An 18,222-nucleotide genomic window follows, 5' to 3' on the forward strand; every position below is an offset into this window, starting at 1 on the left:
TGCTGGAGAAATTCGAGATGGATTAAAATGAGCTTGGATTTCTAAGAATCCAACCTGTGGAATCTGCTGTGGAGTGCCCCTCTCAGGCCTTGCGGAGACTGTGGACTTCTGGATGATTTTTTTACTTTCCCAAAATTTATGCATATAATTCCATAGAAAAATGAGTAAGTTTCTGCTGAGGAAACATGGAATGGAATAGGGGAAAATACACTAAATATTACATACGGAGGTAAATTATGTAAATCCTTACATAAATACTTATGTAAATATTTATGTAATTATTCCGTATTTTTCCACATGACAGAAAAAAAAAATCGCATCTGTCAGTGGGTGGATGATGGAACGAAAGGTGCCTGACAATCCGCGAAACACAGACGGAGCAGATTTTACCCAGTCTGAACTAGGGATGTACGGAAATTCTGCCACGGATCTCGGGGAGGCCGAATGCAAATCGAATGAAATCGGTGGAGGAACAGCCCCACCCCCCCCGGGACGAGACTTACCTTGGGTGGATCTTCCTGGCGGCGGCGGCTCTGGCAGCGGCTCCGGCTCCAGCGGCGGTTCGGCGGCGGCGGTGGCGGCTGCCGGTCTTCCAACCGGCTGCCACTGCTCCCATTTCCAGTTTAAACAACAAAACAAAACGTGATAGGCTACGTAAAGATTTACGTAGCCTATCACGGCTAGGTTTTTTAAAAAAACTGTGATAGGCTATGTGAATGTTTACGTAGCCTATCATGTCTGACTTTTTTAAAAAAACAAAAAACAGAAAACAGAAAACATAAGAAAAATTTGTGTTCCTTATTTTGGCACATCTTAGTTATGTAAACATTTACGTAGACTAAGATGGCGAAAATAAGGGGAACACAAATAGCGTAGCGTCCGCTACGCTATTTGCGTTCCCCTTATTTTCGCCGCCTTAGTCTACGTAAATGTTTACGTAGACTAAGACGTGCCAAAATAAGGAATGCAAATGGCGGCGGCCGTGGCCACCGCCATTTGTGTACGCGCGTTGTTGTTTTTTTAAAAAATCAGCCGTGATAGGCTACGTAAACATTTAGGTAGCCTATCACGGCTGACTGCAGGGACACAAATGGTGGCAGCTACGGCCGCCACCATTTGCGTCCCTGCTAGCCAGCGGCCGGATGTCTGGCTGCTGGCGGAGCCGGCCGGCGGCTCCGCAGAATCCCTGCGGAGCACAGCCGGCCAGCCGGAATTCCAGAGGGGGGGAGGAACGGAGCGCCTCCCCCCCGGCGAGGATTCCGGAGGGAGGGACGGAACGCCTCCCCCCCAACCATAAACATAATCCGCGAAAGGTAAGTGCCTTTCGTGCATCCTAGTCTGAACAGCCCTAGTGGTAATAATATATAGCCAAAATGACTAGTAACTATTGATAGCCATATTCTCCATAAATCCCCATTTAAAGCCATCCAAGTTGGTAGTCACCACTAGGGATGTACGAAAGTCACTTACCTGTTCGCAGATTATGTTGATGGGGGAGCGTTCCATCCCTCCCCCTGGAATCCTCGCCGGGGGGGAGGCGCTCCGTTCCTCCCCCCCGGAATTCTCTGAGGCCGGCTGTGCTCCCCGGCAGCTCTGCGGAGCAGCCGGCCAGGCCCGGCCAGGCCAGAGCCATCCACAGCCGGATTTCTGGCCGTGGAGGGCTCTGGGTAAAACAAAAAACAAAAAACCGCATACGCAAATGGCGGTGGCTACGGCCGCCGTCATTTTCGTTCCTTATTTTTGCCCTCTTAATCTATGTAAATATTTACATAGACTATGACTGCGAAAATCAAGGGGAATGCAAATAGCACAGCGGGCGCGATTTGCGTCCCTTTTTGATTCCCCGTTTTAGCCTACGTAAATATTTACGTAGGCTAAAACGGGGAATCAAAAAGGAATGCAAAAAGGGATCCGCCGTTTGCGTCCCTGTATTCAGCCGTGATAAGCTATGTAAAGAATAACGTAGCCTATCATGGCTGGGTTAAAAAAAAAAAATGTGTACGCAAATGGTGGCGGCTACGGCGTTACTTATTTTAGGCCGTCTTAGTCTACGTAAATATTTACGTAGACTATGATGGCAAAAATAAGGGGGAACGCAAATAGCGTAGCGGGCAATATTTCCGTTCCCCTTTATTTTCACTGTCATAGTCTACATAAATATGTACGTAGACTAAGGTAGCCAAAAATAAGGAACACAAATGGCGGTGGCCGTAGCTGCCACCATTTGCGTATGAGTTTTGTTTTTTTTTTAAACCCAGACGTGATAGGCTATGTAAGTCTTTACGTAGCCTATCACGAATGGGGGGGGGGAACAGACTGCAAATGGTGGCGGCAGCAGCAGCTGTTTGGAAGACCAGCCACCGCTGCCACAACAGCCGCTGCTGGAGCCGCCTCTGTCCGGAACATCCGTCCCAGATGAGTCTCGTCCTGGGGGGGATCTGTGGGGGGGTGGGGGGGTGGCAGGCCGTTCCGCCACGGTGTTCGGGGGCTGAATGCACTGGCATTCGGCCTCACCATGATCCATGTCGGAATTCTGTGCCATCTCTAGTCACCACTACATCATATGCAAACAAATCACATAGTTTACCAAGCATGCTGGTGTCTCCTGCTTATGGATGGATGGTTTCTTTTTGGCTACATAAGGATCTACACTTGAAGAATGAATCTGCTGTTAATATATAGGGTGCAGTTTGCTGCAGTTCCTTCAGCTCATTTGGATTTTTTCTTCCCCTCTTTGTTACAGATCTGCATGTGCACCCTGATGAAAACTGTAAAAAGCAAGTGTCCTGTGAGTGTACATGTCATGGAAGGGTGAGAGGACAAACCAGTCAAGAAGCTAGACAAGGGCTTTATTGTCTCTCTTAAATACGGATGGGGGAGAATTTCTCCCCGAAACTTCAGGGGCCGAGTGCCAACGCAATCAGCCCCCCGAAATCGGCGGTGAAATTCTCCGCCCCCCCCGCCCCCCCTGGGATGGGACTTACCTTTGACGAATGTCCCTCCTGGCGGTGGGTCCCGGCGGCGGTTCGGCGGGTTTTCGTCAGGGGCGGGGGCGGCAGCCGGTCTTTTGACCGGCTGCTGCCGCTGCCATTACAAGTGAAGTAAACAAACAAACAAACTTCGTGATAGGATACATAACGATTAACGTAGCCTATCACGGCTAGATCTCCAAAGTCAGCCGTGATAGGCTACATTAATCGTTACGTAGCCTATCACGGGTGACTTTGGGAAAAAAAAAAAAAGTGCGTACGCAAATGGCGGTGCCCATAGGGCGCTGCCATTTGCGTTCCTTATTTGGTCCCTGTAGTCTACATAAAGATTTACGTAGACTATGGCGAAAATAAGGGCAACGCAAATAGTGTTGCCTTTATTTTCGCCATAGTCTACGTAAATCTTTACGTAGACTACAGGGACCAAATAAGGAACGCAAATGGGGGCGCCCTATGGGCACCGCCATTTGCATACACACTTTTTTTTCCAAAGTCACCCGTGATAGGCTACATGACGATTAACGTAGCCTATCATGGCTGACTTTGGAAATCTAGCCATGATAGGCTACGTAAATCGTTACGTAGCCTATCATGGGGGTGGGTTTTGGTTTTTTTTTACTTTTTTTTCGCGGAGGGTAGACGGGGTGCTTCTACCCGGCCTGAATTTCGCCAGCGAGGGATGGGGCGCCTCCCCCCCGGCCTGAATTTCGGCCGGGCGAGGCAGGGCGCCTCCCACCCTTACCTGAACTTCGGGGGGAGAACCGAAGCACCTCCCCCCCACCGCAAAGCAAGCTTCGAGGACAGGTAAGGGACTTTTGCCCATCCCTACTCTTAAACAAGAATAGGACAGGAAACTGCTGACTCCAAGCAGATACAATTAAATCCAGTGCCACCTAGTGACTAAAGTATAGAATAACTTTATCCGCACAATACATACAACTGGCTCGAGATTCTTTTTGTGCAGGGTTTTACTGAAGCAAGCATGCAGTCTTGATAGCAGTGTATTGATTTTACTGTTTGTTGTTTTTTAGCAGTGCAAAGAAATGCACATGCTCACCATTAAAACACTGCACACAAAGAATCTTGGTATGATCATAAGTGCGATCACATCCAGACTGCATTTATCAATGCGCAGATTGGAGTGGGGAAGGAGACATGAATGGGTGGAAGGAACTGAAAGCTGCAGCAAACTGTCCATATGCAGGAATAAACAAAACAGAACACTGGAGGATACAAATGGTTATGTTTCACTTTGCAAACAAGGCCAGGCAGTTCAGGACTCCCATGTCTTTGGAAGAAAAATGTACAAGGAGGATTTCAGAAGCAGCCCCAGTCTAGACCTGACCTAAGAGAAAGCTAAAATGCTTGTCATCTTGACATCTCACCCAAAGATTTAAAACTCAGCAAACCCAATGACCCATGTGCTTGAAAAATGGTGGGGAGGATATGGCCCCTAAGCCCACATTGACTTGTGCAGTCCTAGTTTTAATTGTATCATCTTCATGCAACTACCTGGATGGCTTTAGATAAAGCAGCTCAATCTGACCATGGAAGAGTTATGCTCAGAAAGTACTGATTTCTTTAGTCATCTCAAGCTTACAAATAGAGAAGATTTCAGTCTGAACCCTCCTCCATCAACCTTAAGCTCACAGTTCCTCCCTCCTCTTTTATGATTAATAACATCTGCAACCCAAAACGAATTCAGCTGCAGTGTAATAAACTTGGTATCAATTTTACAGGTCACAAATAACCATGTAATGCAATAACTCTGTGCGTTACAGATGAACACGGGCCCATATGGTGCAAGGGAGCAATAGTTCAGTCCGCAGAGAAAAGGGAAGTAGCTGGATTAATCAAATCTCTACACACAGAGACACACCACCACCAACACCCCAACACCCCTGTGTATAGCCACCTGCAGCCTGATTAGCCCATCCAGAATTCTCAAAGGATGTGCTGCAGAAATAGGGAGCTATCTAAGAGCTGAAAATGGTGGCTAAGAGAGCAATCCTATATCAGCTAGGCAGCATTTGGGGGAGATATGATTTTTCAGTTTCCCAGCTATGAGCTCAAAGCTGGGACATCGTGCTCCCCTCCCCCTCCCCCTTGTAGTTGGGGTGGAGAGAACCATGGGCTGCCCCTTCATGCCTGGCCGTGCTTGTGACGTGGAGCATGGACAGGGTGAGAAGGAGGCGTTCCTGGGGTGGGGAGGAGAGGTGACCCTGAAAGCTGTTTAGGCAGCTTCCTATGTGGGCTCCAGCCCTGTTCCTGCCCCATCCCTGAAGCCATGCTTAGACACCTGAAATCAGCTGTCTAAGGCAAACTTCAGGACAGCCGGAGCATAGAAGGAATCCTCTCCTCCGTGCTTCAGCCACCCTGCAGTGGGTAGGCAGCCACCTAGTTGCTTAAATGTGCCTTTAGTTGCTTAAATGTGAAATCTTTGATTGTTGTTGTTGCTGTTCAGTCATTAAGTCATGTCCGACTCTTCATGACCCCATAGACCATAGCATGCCAGGCCTTCCTGTCCTCTGCTCTCTCCCGGAGTATGCTCAGGTTCATATTCATTGCATCGGTGATGCTATCTAGCCATCTCATCCTCTGCCGTCCCCTTCTCCTTTTGCCTTCAATCCTTCCCAGCATCAGGGTCTTTTCCAGAGAGATTTCTCTTCGCATTAGGTGGCCAAAATATTTGAGCTTCAGCTTCAGTATCTGTCCTTCCAATGAGCACTCAGGGTTGATTTCCTTTAGGATGGACTGATTTGACTTCCTTGCAGTCCAGGGGACTCGTAAGAGTCTTCTCCAGCACCACAGTTGGAAAGCACCAATTCTTCGGCGCTCAGCCTTCCTTATAGTCCAGCTCTCACAGCCATACGTTAGTAAGTCAATTTCATTTTCTCCCACACGCATTGTTGTTGTTGTTTTACATCTCAAGTCCATTCCCTCCTGTATTTGAAGAAATTTAAGGTTTTTGGTCATGTTTTAAATCAAAACTAAACTGAAATGAATGTCTCACCCATCTGCACCAGCCCATTAAATAGGTACAGCTATTCCCAGCATGAAGAGGACCATGCTGTGGCTGCCTGCCATATACCTGTTCCAGATGAGGAGCCTGTTCGGAAAAAAGGAGGTGGCAATCTGAATTCAGCACCACCAATGTGGTTGCATAGACAGGGATTCGGAGCCAGGCTTTGAAGAGCTCCATGTGGGCAAGCAGGGTGGTCCTCTCTGGCCCTCCAAGCTGCCATTTTCCATAGGGATGGCCACTAGGACTTTTTCATAAATCCCCATTTACACAAGTGGTGGTCATAAAGGACCCATTTACATCTAAACAGCCTCTTGTTGAGGATGGAAGAGGAGAGTGCAAACGCTGGTTTGAAACTCAACATTAAAAAACTAAGATCACAGCATCTGGCCCCATTTATTTATTATTTTATTATTAAATTTATTAATCGCTCATCTGGCTGGTCACCCTGGCATATAGAAGGGGAAGAAATGGAAGCAGTGACAGATTTTATTTTCTTGGGCTCCAAGATCACTGCAGACGGTGACTGTAGCCATGAAATTCAAAGATGCTTGCTCCTTGGGAGGAAAGCTATGGCAAACCTAGACAGCATAGTAAGAAGCAGAGACATCACTTTGCTGACAAAGGTCTGCATAATCAAAGCTATGGTTTTCCCAGTAGCGACGTATGGCTATGAGAGCTGGACTATAAGGAAGGCTGAGCGCTGAAGAATTGATGCCTTTGAACTGTGGTGCTGGAGAAGACTCTTACGAGTCCCCTGGACTGTAAGGAGGTCAAATCAGTCCATCCTAAAGGAAATCGACCCTGAGTGCTCATTGGAAGGACAGATACTGAAGCTGAAGCTCAAATATTCTGGCCACCTAATGCAAAGAGAAAACTCCCTGGAAAAGACCCTGATGCTGGGAAAGATTGAAGGCAAAAGGAGAAGGGGACGGCAGAGGATGAGATGGCTAGATAGCATCACCGATGCAATGAATATGAACTTGAGCACACTCTGGGAGAGAGCAGAGGACAGGGAGGCCTGGTGTGCTATGGTCCATGGGGTCACGAAAAGTTGGTCACGACTTAACGACTGAACAACAAGCAGGTGTAAATGGACCATAATCTTGTAATCTTGTGAAAATGGATGCTTTATGGGTTCCATTTGCATAAATGGGGATTTACAAAAAGGCCCAGCTGCCATTCTTACACAAAATCGTGCCTTGGCAAGGGATCAGCGGGGGTCCAGCAAATGGTGAGCAGCGTGTGGCATGGACGGGGATGAGATCGGCCATCCCTGTCTGTCAGTTTAAGTTTCTCCCCTATTCATTAAATAAATAAATAAATAAATAATCTTACATTCTTCTGATCCTGAATATGAAGACTTTTGCAAATGTTGATACATTCTTATCAAAATGGAACTGAAACAAAATAGTCTCAACCATCCCTGCTTCAGAATTGTTTGGGTTATCTATTGGGAAGTGTATGCTCCATGATGGACAAGCTTCCCTCAGCTCAGTTAGGAAGGTATTTACAAGCTCTTTCAGTGGATGTTCAAGAAAACCTTGTCTATTTTTTAAGAGTTCTCCCCCTCCTAACCTTGGGACATCTTTTTAATTTTGATTTCATTTTTCTGGCTGTTGAAAAGCATCCCAGTTTTTTTTTCTGTATGTTTTTGAGGGGCTGTTGAAAACAAACTCAGGCAGAAACCTGTTTTACATTCTGAACCAAAAAATGAGGAAAGTTTGATGAATGTCTCAGGGAAATGATGCTTGATTCATAATGCACCTGAACACTGTGATGTGGTGAAATTCATATTCCAAAGCAACTGATTGCAAACTATGGAGGTGTCACTAGATATTTCTCCTCCATTCTCCCACCTATTTTTCACTACTTCAGGGGTCAGAGAATCTACTGCTAGCAACAGATGTTCAACATCTAAGGAACTGAGTGACAACAAGCATCAGGAAGGAAATTTTAGTGGAGACACAGCTGGCCACAGTGACATTTTTAACCCTTTCTTCCTCCTCCTCCTTCTCCTTCTTTAAACCTTTCTTATAGATAGTTTCTTAAAATACACACCTGCTATGTTTTTGAGAAAAGCAAATGGGGGAGGAGGTTCAAGGGAGAAATGGTGGGTGGGGGAAAGTTAAGCACCCTCTCCACTGGCCCGTCTCCTTGATGGATTGCACCATTTCCTTACCTCTGGAGACCTGTGTTCCATGGAGACAAGTGTTCCATGCATTTATTTCAGCATATTGGACAGTATCCAACCATGCCATTCCACACAAAATCAAATAGCTCTGCTGAATCTTTCCATTGCTCAAGCAGTTTCCCATTACGTTTGAGCAACAAGTTGAACATGGGTCATGCAAGCAGAATGCTCAGCCGGTTGTTCAAGAGTTATGGCTGCACAACAGGTTGTGCAAGCAGAATGCACAACTGCTTGCGCAGCTGTGTTTGCACAAACATAACTTTAGTTGGATTCTCCTCTTGCACATCATTTGGAACCTAGACCCCAACTAGGCACCAGTTTGACCCCCACCCTGTCGAAACTGCACAGGAATGTGGCTTCGAATCACCATGCCCTGAGATACATTGGCAATGTACTGCGTGCTTCCCTAAGAGACTTGCCGTGCCCCTTTTTTTTGCCATTATACTGAAATGTGCAGCTGTGCAGTCCCATGAGTGTGGGGGTGCGACTCTTCAGTGGCTGTTTTATATTTGAGGGGCTCTGTTGTGTCTTTCTGACCCTTTTTAGGTAAAAAAAAAATGGTGTGTTGTGTGCTCCTTCATTTCCACACCATCGGTTTGTCAGTTCCCAAGCCTGAGATTCCTGCGATGGTTCGCACCCACAAGCATGAGTGCTACATGCCTAGCCATCACTCCGAAATGGTGCCCAGAGCAATGTTGTTCCTCCCGCAAGAGCCCCCCCCGACCCTTGGATACTGAGTCCAAAAGCAACTGTTGTGATGATACAAAGCTGCAAAACTGTGCAAAAGTGTAATTAAATAGATGAAAACGCCCCTCTGTGCCTCTGTAACTGCGCATCTGTGAAGGTATGGGGGAGCAAAGGTTGATGCAGGCACTAAGCATGCCTACAACATGCCCACTGTAAGATGTGAAGTCAGTGTGGGGAAGGAACAGGCAGCCCGCAACCACGGGGGAGCCCACAGCAAACCCCCCAAATCACAGTAAAACGACTCCTTGGAACTCTACATTTTCTGGATGAAACCCACGGATGGCTGCAAAGTCGTGACTGTGTCATCTATCACGAGGGACCTCGACTCGCCCCTGCCCCTGAGTAAAAGCCCAGTGTAGATGGGGCCCTAGTTTCCACTAGCGCAATGTCATTTGTGCTGAACATGGTGCTGAAGGAGTTACATTGGTTACCAGTTGTTTTCTGGGCCAGATTCAAGGTGTTGGTTTTGACCTTTAAAACCCTGTATGGTTCTGACCCAGCCTATCTTAAGGAGCGCCTCCAGCAACACCAGACAGGCTGCTTAACAAGATCAGCTTCAGATGGCCTTCTCTCTGTTCCATCAGCCAGGACAGCTAGGCTGGTGAGGATGAGGGAGAGGGCCTTCTCTGTGGTGCCCCCCACTCTGTGGAACTCCCTCCCTATGGAACTCTGCCATGCCCCCTCTTGAATGAGCTCCCACCACACATTAAAAACATGGTTGTTCAGGCAGGCATTTGGGGTGGGTTAGGGTAATTTTAGAAATATGTTTTGAAGTAGAATTTTATTGTTTTAAAACAGTTTGTATTGCTGTACATTGCCCAGAGTGGGCGATTAAGAAATACAATTAATCGCCAGATGGGCAATTAAGAAATGCAATCAATCAATCAGTCAGTCAGTCAGTAAATAAATAAATAAATAAATAAATAAAATTTGTGCTGACGGAATGACACAATTGGATACTGACCTTAGGCCTCAATCCTATTATACACACTTACTTGGGAATAAGTCCCATTGAAAATAGTGGGATGTGTTTTTTTAATTTTTTTTAAAAAAATATTTCTTGGCTGGCTTTCAGGGCAGAAGACCTGGGATGTATTCATAAGGACTGTACTGTCTGTCTGTCTGTCTGTCTGTTGGTCTGTCTATCTATCTATCTACCTATCTATCTATCTAGTATATTGTGTATGTATACACATGCACACACGTGCATGCAGACATGCACACACGCACACACAATTAGTTCAGAACCTGCTTCTGATAGCATGCTACTTTGGTTTGGAACTTTGGACCGATTTCGGTTCAATTCCAGGGAGCCAGTGTTGTGTAGTGGTTAGAGTGTTGGACTAGGAGCTGGGAGATCCATGTTCTAGTCCCCACTCAGCCATGGAAGCTCACTGGGTGACTTTGGGGCAGTCACAGATTCTCAGTCCAACTCACCTCACAGGGTTGTTGTTGCGAGGATAAAATGGAGGAGGAGGAGTATGTACGCCATTCTGGGTTCCTTAAGGAGGAAAAAAGGCAGGATATAAATGTAATAAATAAATAAATTCTGAGGTAAAGCCTTGTTTCAGTTCATTTCCTGAGGCTTCGGATAACTTCTCCATTGACTAGATTGGGGAAAAAGGAACAGATGCCTATAACATTTCCATTTTATGGAAGAATTGTATGACGTTTCCATGCATAGTTGCCCATCCTGCGATGGATGGTGCCTACCAAATGTTGGACAAATAGGTACAGAGGGGTGCTGCTAGTCATCTTTAAACTTGATTTGTGGAGATAACTGATCTTGCTGCCTCTGCCTTTTCCTCATCCACACCCAGAAACGGCCTTGAAGGCAATGCCAGCTTTGCCACACAGCTGCTTTGTTCTGTGATGGAGCAGCTCGGGGTACAAATTGGGCCCTCCTGGAGTCCCAATCTAGCCCACTGGGATTCCTAAAATGGCCACACCCCTTTCCCCTCCCTCGATCCTTTTTCCCAAGCCACTGATCATTGGGTTGTTTACTGGCTTTTGTGCAGTTTTTCTCCACTCTGAAACGTCTCTCCTAAGGCTTCATTACTGGCAATAAGAATGTTACACTAAAATATGCCGGCATTTTTGGTAGTTTTCCCTTTTGGCCCTATCCCCATTTGTATCATGCCTCCCTTGGACTCCTCCAAGGCTGAAGGGAAACGGCAGGCTCCAGACCCAGCGCAAAGGACCAGCACAGAAGGAGCCTGAGCCTTCTGCTTCAGGATGTTGCAGTTAATGCAGTAAGCAGGCAGGGGAGAGGCTCATAGAATCATAGAACAGTAGGGTTGGAAGGGGCCTACAAGGCCATCGAGTCCAACCCCCTGCTCAATGCAGGAATCCAAGTCAGAGCATCCCTGACAGATGGCTGTCGAGCCTCGTCTTGAACGCCTCCAGTGTGGGAGAGCCCACCACCTAGGGATGTTGGATAATTTCACCACGGATTCCAGTGAGGCCGGATTCTTTAGAATCTGCCCCCCCCCCCGGAGTCTGTGGCAGAACAGACTCCCCTCCCTGCCACCCCCTGAAATCCCTCCCGGAATTAGGGATGTACGAAAGTCACTTACCTTTCCGTGGATTATGTTCATGGTGGGGGGGGAGGAGATCCGTTCTTCACCCTGGATTCCTCGATGGCCAGCTGTGCTCCGCGGCGGCTCCATGGAGCAGCTGGCCAGGCCCAGGCCAGAGCCATCCACAGCCGGATTTCTGGCCACGGAGGGCTCTGGGTAAAAAAAATAATAAACGCATACGCAAATGGCGGTGGCTACGGCCGCCGCCATTTGCGTTCCTTATTTTTCGCCGTCTTAGCCTACGTAAATATTTACTTAGACTATTACAGTGAAAATAAAGGGGAATGCAAATAGTGTAGTGGCCGCCATTTGCACCCCTGCCTTTTTCTGTGATAGGCTATGTAAATACTTACATAGCCTATCACAGCTTAATGTAAGGACGCAAATGGTGGCTGCTACGATGGCCACCATTTGCGGCCGCAGCAGCATGGTGCGGCCAGAAGTCCGGCTGCGGCCGGCCCTGGCTGGCAGCTCTGCAGCCTTGCTGCAGAGCAGAGCTTGCTGGGGAGGATTCCGGGGGGAGGGACAGATCGTCTCCCCCCATGGTTTTCCCAGTAGCAATGTATGGCTGTGAGAGCTGGACTATAAGGAAGGCTGAGCGCCGAATAATCGATGCTTTCGAACTGTGGTGCTGGAAAAGACTCTTACAAGTCCCCTGGACTGCAAGGAGGTCAAATCAGTCAATCCTCATTGGAAGGACAGATACTGAAGCTGAAGCTCAAATATTTTGGCCATGTAATGCGAAGAGAAAACTCCCTGGAAAAGACCCTGATGCTGGGAAAGATTGAAGGCAAAAGGAGAAGGGGACGGCAGAGGATGAGATGGCTAGATAGCATCACCCATGCAATGAATATGGACTTGAGCACACTCTGGGAGAGAGCGCAGGACAGGAAGGCCTGGCATGCTATGGTCCATGGGGTCACAAAGAGTCGGACATGACTGAACAACAACAACAACCACCTCCCTAGGGAATTGGTTCCATTGTCGTATTAGACTTTCAAGATGAGGTTGGACAGCCATCTGTCGGGGATGCTCTGACTTGGCTTCCTGCATTGAGCAGTGGGTTGGACTCGATGGTCTTGTAGGCCCCTTCCAACCCTACTATTCTATGATTCTATGATTCTAATAGCTGAATGCTTTCTCCCCTTTCAATACCAGCTAGACGAGCTGAGGACTTGTTGCTGCCACCAAAAGGTTTTATGGAAAGCATCCCATTTTGGCTCAGCTATGATTTTGAATCCCCTAGTTATAGTTTCCATACCTATAAAGTTAGGACTTGGTTGAAAGGCCATGAAGATTGAGGGCCAGATAAATGTGATTTATTTTGTGCTGGGGGCAGGGGGGGGAGGGTGCAAGCAGGAGGGGGGAAACACCAGGTTCCAACATATCTGGAATGATTCATTGCAACTTATTTCCTCAGCTCTTTTCAACATCTTAGACAGTGTGTTGACACTAAAAACATGGAGGAAAAAAATCTTGAAAGAAATATTTATATTCTGCCTTTAAAACACCCCCCCCACACACACACACACACAGGAACCTGTCATCTACCGTATCCTGTCAACTGGGCTAAGTTCTTAACAACTGTCAATGTATTTTTTTTTTTTTTTGCATTTTTCCTGGGACAGTCAGCATTGATAGCACATTATTTTGTACAGCGCTTAGGACTGTAGTGTGAAATGATTCCACATGCCCAGACAGCATCTAGGGGTGGATGAAAGTCCCTTACCTGTCCTCGAAGGATGTTCGCGGTGGGGGGGAGGCGCTTCACTGCTCCCCCCGCGAAGTTCAGGCCGGGGAGGAGGCTTCCCGCCTCGCCCCAGCTGAAATTCAGGCCGGGGAGGAGGCTTCCCGCCTCGCCCGGCCGCGAACGCAAAAGTTTAAAAAAACAAAAACAAAAGCCCCCTGATAGGCTACGTGATGATTAACGTAGCCTATCACGGCTAGATTTGCAAAGTCAGCCATGATAGGCTACATCAATCGTCACGTAGCCCATCACGGGTGACTTTAAAAAAAAAAAGCGTGTACGCTAATGGCGGCCCCCATAGGGAGCCGCCATTCGCGTTCCTTATTTGGTCGCTGTAGTCTACGTAAATCTTTACGTAGACTACGGCGAAAATAAGGGCAACGCAAATAGCGTTGCCCTTATTTTTGCTGTAGTCTACGTAAATCTTTACGTAGACTACAGCGACCAAATAAGGAACGGGAATGGCGGCTCCCTATGGGGGCAGCCATTATCCATATGCACTTTTTTTTTTTTAAGTCACCGGTGATAGGCTACGTGACGATTTACGTAGCCTATCATGGCTGACTTTGCAAATCTAGCCGTGATAGGCTACGTTAATCATCACGTAGCCTATCAGGGGGCTTTTTTTTTCTTTTATTGCAATGGCGGCGGCGGCAGCCGGTCAAAAGACCGGCTGCCGCTCCCGCCCCGCTCGAACACCCGCCGAACCACCGGCCGGACCCGCCGCCGGGAGGGACATTCGGCGAAGGTAAGTCCCGTCCCGGGGGGGGGGCGGGGGGCGGGGGGGTTCGGAGGATTTCTCCCCGAAACTTGGTCGGGGGGCCGAACACGTTGGCGCTCGGCCCCCCGAAGTTTCGGGGAGAAATTCTCCGCCATCCCTAACAGCATCTTTGCTTTATGCACTGCAGCTTTCAGGATGCACTGTTCGTCTGTGCAAGAGCAAATTGCGGAGAAAAATATGGATGCTGTGCAAGAGAATATCAAATGGAGAGATAAAAAGCATGCTGCATCAAAGTGAGGGATTTTCCGTCAGAAATCCTTTCATCAAACTGGAGAGGGGGAGAGAGAGAGAGAGAGAGACAGAGAGTGAATTCTGTAACTGTTCCGTGATCATATGAATTATATATGAATGATTATTAAATTGCACTATCTGCTGATAATTATGCTAATAATTAAGCTAGAATCCAGGGCTTTGCTGTTCCTATCTTTGTCATACACACACACACACACACACACACACACACCTCTATCTATCTATCTATCTATCTATCTATCTATCTATCGGAGGCACAACTGTGCCAATCATTCAAAAAAGGGATCCGCCATGTTAAATGAACACAGGGGTTGGGGTATTTTAACCTTAAGAAAATCAAAAGGGTGTCACCAAACATCCTGGAAATCACACGTACCAGACAGAAATGTCTGTTTTACATAACCTGAAAATTTAAGGAAGATTGGTTAAAGATTGAGGGAGAAAGGGCAATGAACAGGAAAAAAAAAATACTCAGTCACGCAGTATAGGCACTGAAAACATGTGTTGGCAACCGTTGGTGTCCATCATTTGCCAATATATATAAGGGCTGTGGTGGCTTGGTGGTTAAGACACTGAACTGCAGACCGGAAGGTCGGCAGGACAGCAGTTCGAGATCTGAGTGCCGCGTGACGGAGTGAGCTCCCGTCTTCAGTCCCAGCTCCTGCCAACCTAGCAGTTTGAAAGCAAGAAATTGCAAGTGGATAAATAGGTACTGCCGCGGTGGGAAAGGTAACAGCGTTCCGTGCACCTCGGTGTTCAGTCATGCTGGCCACATGACCACGGAAGCATCTTTGGACAGCGCTGGCTCTTTGGCTTAGAAACGGGGATGAGCACCGCACCCTAGAGTCGGACACGATTGGTTGGGGACACCTTTACCTTTTTTTATATATGAAAACTAGGGATGGCGGAGTATTCTGCCGTGGACTCCAAGGAGGCTGGATGCCAAAGAATCCAACCTCTGGAGTATGAGGCAGAGTGGCTGGGCTTACCTCTGGCTCTGGAGGATTTCCCATGGAGCAGCCTTCTGGCTCCCTAGAAGACACGATAGGCTAATGGTGGCTGCCATTAGCCTATTGCAAGGAAAAATAAAACTGTAAATAACGTATTGTATGTCATTTGCGACTGTAAAGCACTGACTTTGACCTAAATACAGCAGTAAATGGCTGCAATTTAGGGCAAAGTCAGTGCTTTATGGCCACAAATGATGTACAATGCCATCGACAGCTGTATTATTTCCCGTGATAGGCTAATGGCAGCTGCCATTAGCTTATCACATCTTTAAGGGAACAGGAGAGCGGCTCCACCAACTCAGACGGATGCGGCTGGGCTCCAGAGGATTCTGTGGGGTCCTGGGCAGCTCAGGTTGCCCCTCCACGGATCCCCCCAGGACTGCACAGTGGGGGGGTTTGTACATCACTAATGAAAATCATACATGTTTTCTTATTCCCTTTCTATTGTAGTTGGTGAAATGGAATTTCTTTTCTTTTTTTATTCAATTTACTTATTTTTTAAAAAAAATAATTGTTATTTGTATAATGAATCCCTATGAGATTTCGTAACATGACACTCGGAATGTTGGCAGGGGTGGGATAACTGCCATGTATAGAAAAAGCAGCAGCACCAGCTAACTGCTGCTGCTGCTGTGTGTGTGTGTATGTGTGTATGCAGACAAGCAATCCCCTCAGTGTGACCGGACCTCACTGCTTCTGCATACTGTTCTGCACTCCCAGCTATTCCCCTTCTTCCTCTGTTCCCCACTTTCCCCTTCATCATTTGTGTCACTAAGGTCCCTTTTTGGATTCAAGTACAGGGAAGAGGTGCCTGAGAAGGAAGCTATATGTCATGGAATGGGAGTGAAGCTTTGCTTCATAAGCAGGCCTGTCTTTCCTTGAGGGCAGAAAGTTTGCTGCCTGGAGTTTGAGAAGCAGGTAGGGAAGGACGAAAGTCCCTTACCTGTTCTCAAAGCTTGCTTCGCGGTGGGGGGGAGGCGCTTCGGTTCTCCCCCCGAAGTTCATGCGAGGGGGGGAGGTGCCCTGCCCCACCTCGCCTGGCCGAAATTCAGGCCAGGGGGGGAGGTGCCCCATCCCTCGCTGGCGAAATTCATGCCGGGTAGAAGCGCCCAGTCTACACGGCCGTGAAAAAAAGTAAAAAACAAAAAACACCCCCGTGATAGGCTACGTAATGATTTACGTAGCCTATCATGGCTGACTTTGGAGATCTAGCTGTGATAGGCTACGTTAATCGTTACGTAGCCTATCACGAGTTGTTTTTTTTTTTACTTTCCTTGTAATGGCGGCAGCGGCAGCCGGTCGAAAGACCGGCTGCCGCCCCCACCCCTGATGAAGACCCACCAAACCGCCGCCGGGACCCACCGCCGGGAGAGACAGTCGTCAAAGGTAAGTCCCATCCCGGGGGGGGCGGGGGGGCGGAGAATTTCACTGCTGATTTCGGGGGGCCAAATGCATTGGCACTAGGACCCCCGAAGTTTTGGGGAGAAATTCTTCCCCATCCCTAGAAGCAGGCAATCGTGCTGACAAAGCTGTGGTCAAACCATGGAACAATGGAGCAGCATGATAAACTGTTACGTTTGTTACTCCCTGCAGCTAGCAGCTCCACAACTCCAGAATGTTCCCATATACCCTGATAAGGTCTAGAGCAGCGGTCCCCAACATTTTGGGGCCCAGGGACCAGTCCCATGGAAAACAATTTTTCCACGGATGGGGGGGATGGAACTGGGCCGCAGCAGGGCTATGGGAACCCCACTTACCGTGGGTCCGCAGGGGGGGTGGTCCATGGATGAGGGGCAGTCTGTGGGGGGGAGGCAATTCCCCCCCCGGAATCCCGGCTGGCTCCACTCCGAGTCCACAGAGCTGCTGGCCAGCTCCTGCCACTGGAGGACTTCTGGCCGCTGGGACGCAAATGACATCCATGTGGATTAGGGATGGACGAAAGTCCCTCACCCGTTCTCGAAGCTTGCTTCGCGGTGGGGGGGGTTCTCCCCCAGAAGTTCAGTTCTCCCCCCGAAGTTCAGGCGAGGGGGGGGAGGCGCCCCACCTCGCCCGGCCGAAATTCAGGCTGGGGGGGGGAGGGCCCCATCCCTTGCTGGCGAAATTCAGGCCGGGTAGAAGTAAACACACACACACACACGTGATAGGCTACGTAACGATTTACATAGCCTATCACGGCTAGATTTCCAAAGTCAGCCGTGATAGGCTATGTAAATCGCCACATAGCCTATCACGGGTGACTTTGATAAAAAAGCGTGTACGCTAATGGCGGCTCCCATGGGGACCGCCATTTGCGTTCCTTATTTTGACACGTCTAGTCTACGTAAAGATTCACGTAGACTACGTAAAGATTCACGTAGAGTACGGTGAAAATAAGGGCAACGCAAATAGCGTTCCCTTATTTTCACCGTAGTCTACGTAAATCTTTACGTAGACTAGACGTGCCAAAAGACGTGCCCATCGGCCACCACCATTTGCGTACGCCCTTTTTTCCCCCCCAAAGTCACCCGTGATACGCCACGTGACGATTTACGTAGCCTATCATGGCTGACTTTGGAAATCTAGCCATGATAGGCTACGTAAATCGTTACGTAGCCTATCACGGGGGTGTGTTTTTTTTTTTACTTTACTTTTTTTTTTTTGCAATGGCGGCAGCGGCAGCCGGTCGGGAGACCGGCCGCCGACCCCGACAAACCGCCACCGAACCGCCGCCAGGACCCGCCGCCGAGAGGGACATTCGGCCACGGTAAGTCCCATCCCTGGGGGGGGTGGGGGGCTGGTGGAGAATTTCCCCACCAATTTCGGGGGGCCGAATGTGCTGGCATTCGGCTTCCCGAAGATTCGGGGAGAAATTCTCCGCCATCCCAGTGACCGGAAGTCTGCCAGTGGCCAGAGCCGGCCGG

This window comes from Heloderma suspectum, chromosome 3, assembly GCF_057233095.1.
Source record: "Heloderma suspectum isolate Gila_16-S chromosome 3, 16-S_ref, whole genome shotgun sequence".
NCBI classification, from domain to species: Eukaryota; Metazoa; Chordata; class Lepidosauria; order Squamata; family Helodermatidae; genus Heloderma; species Heloderma suspectum.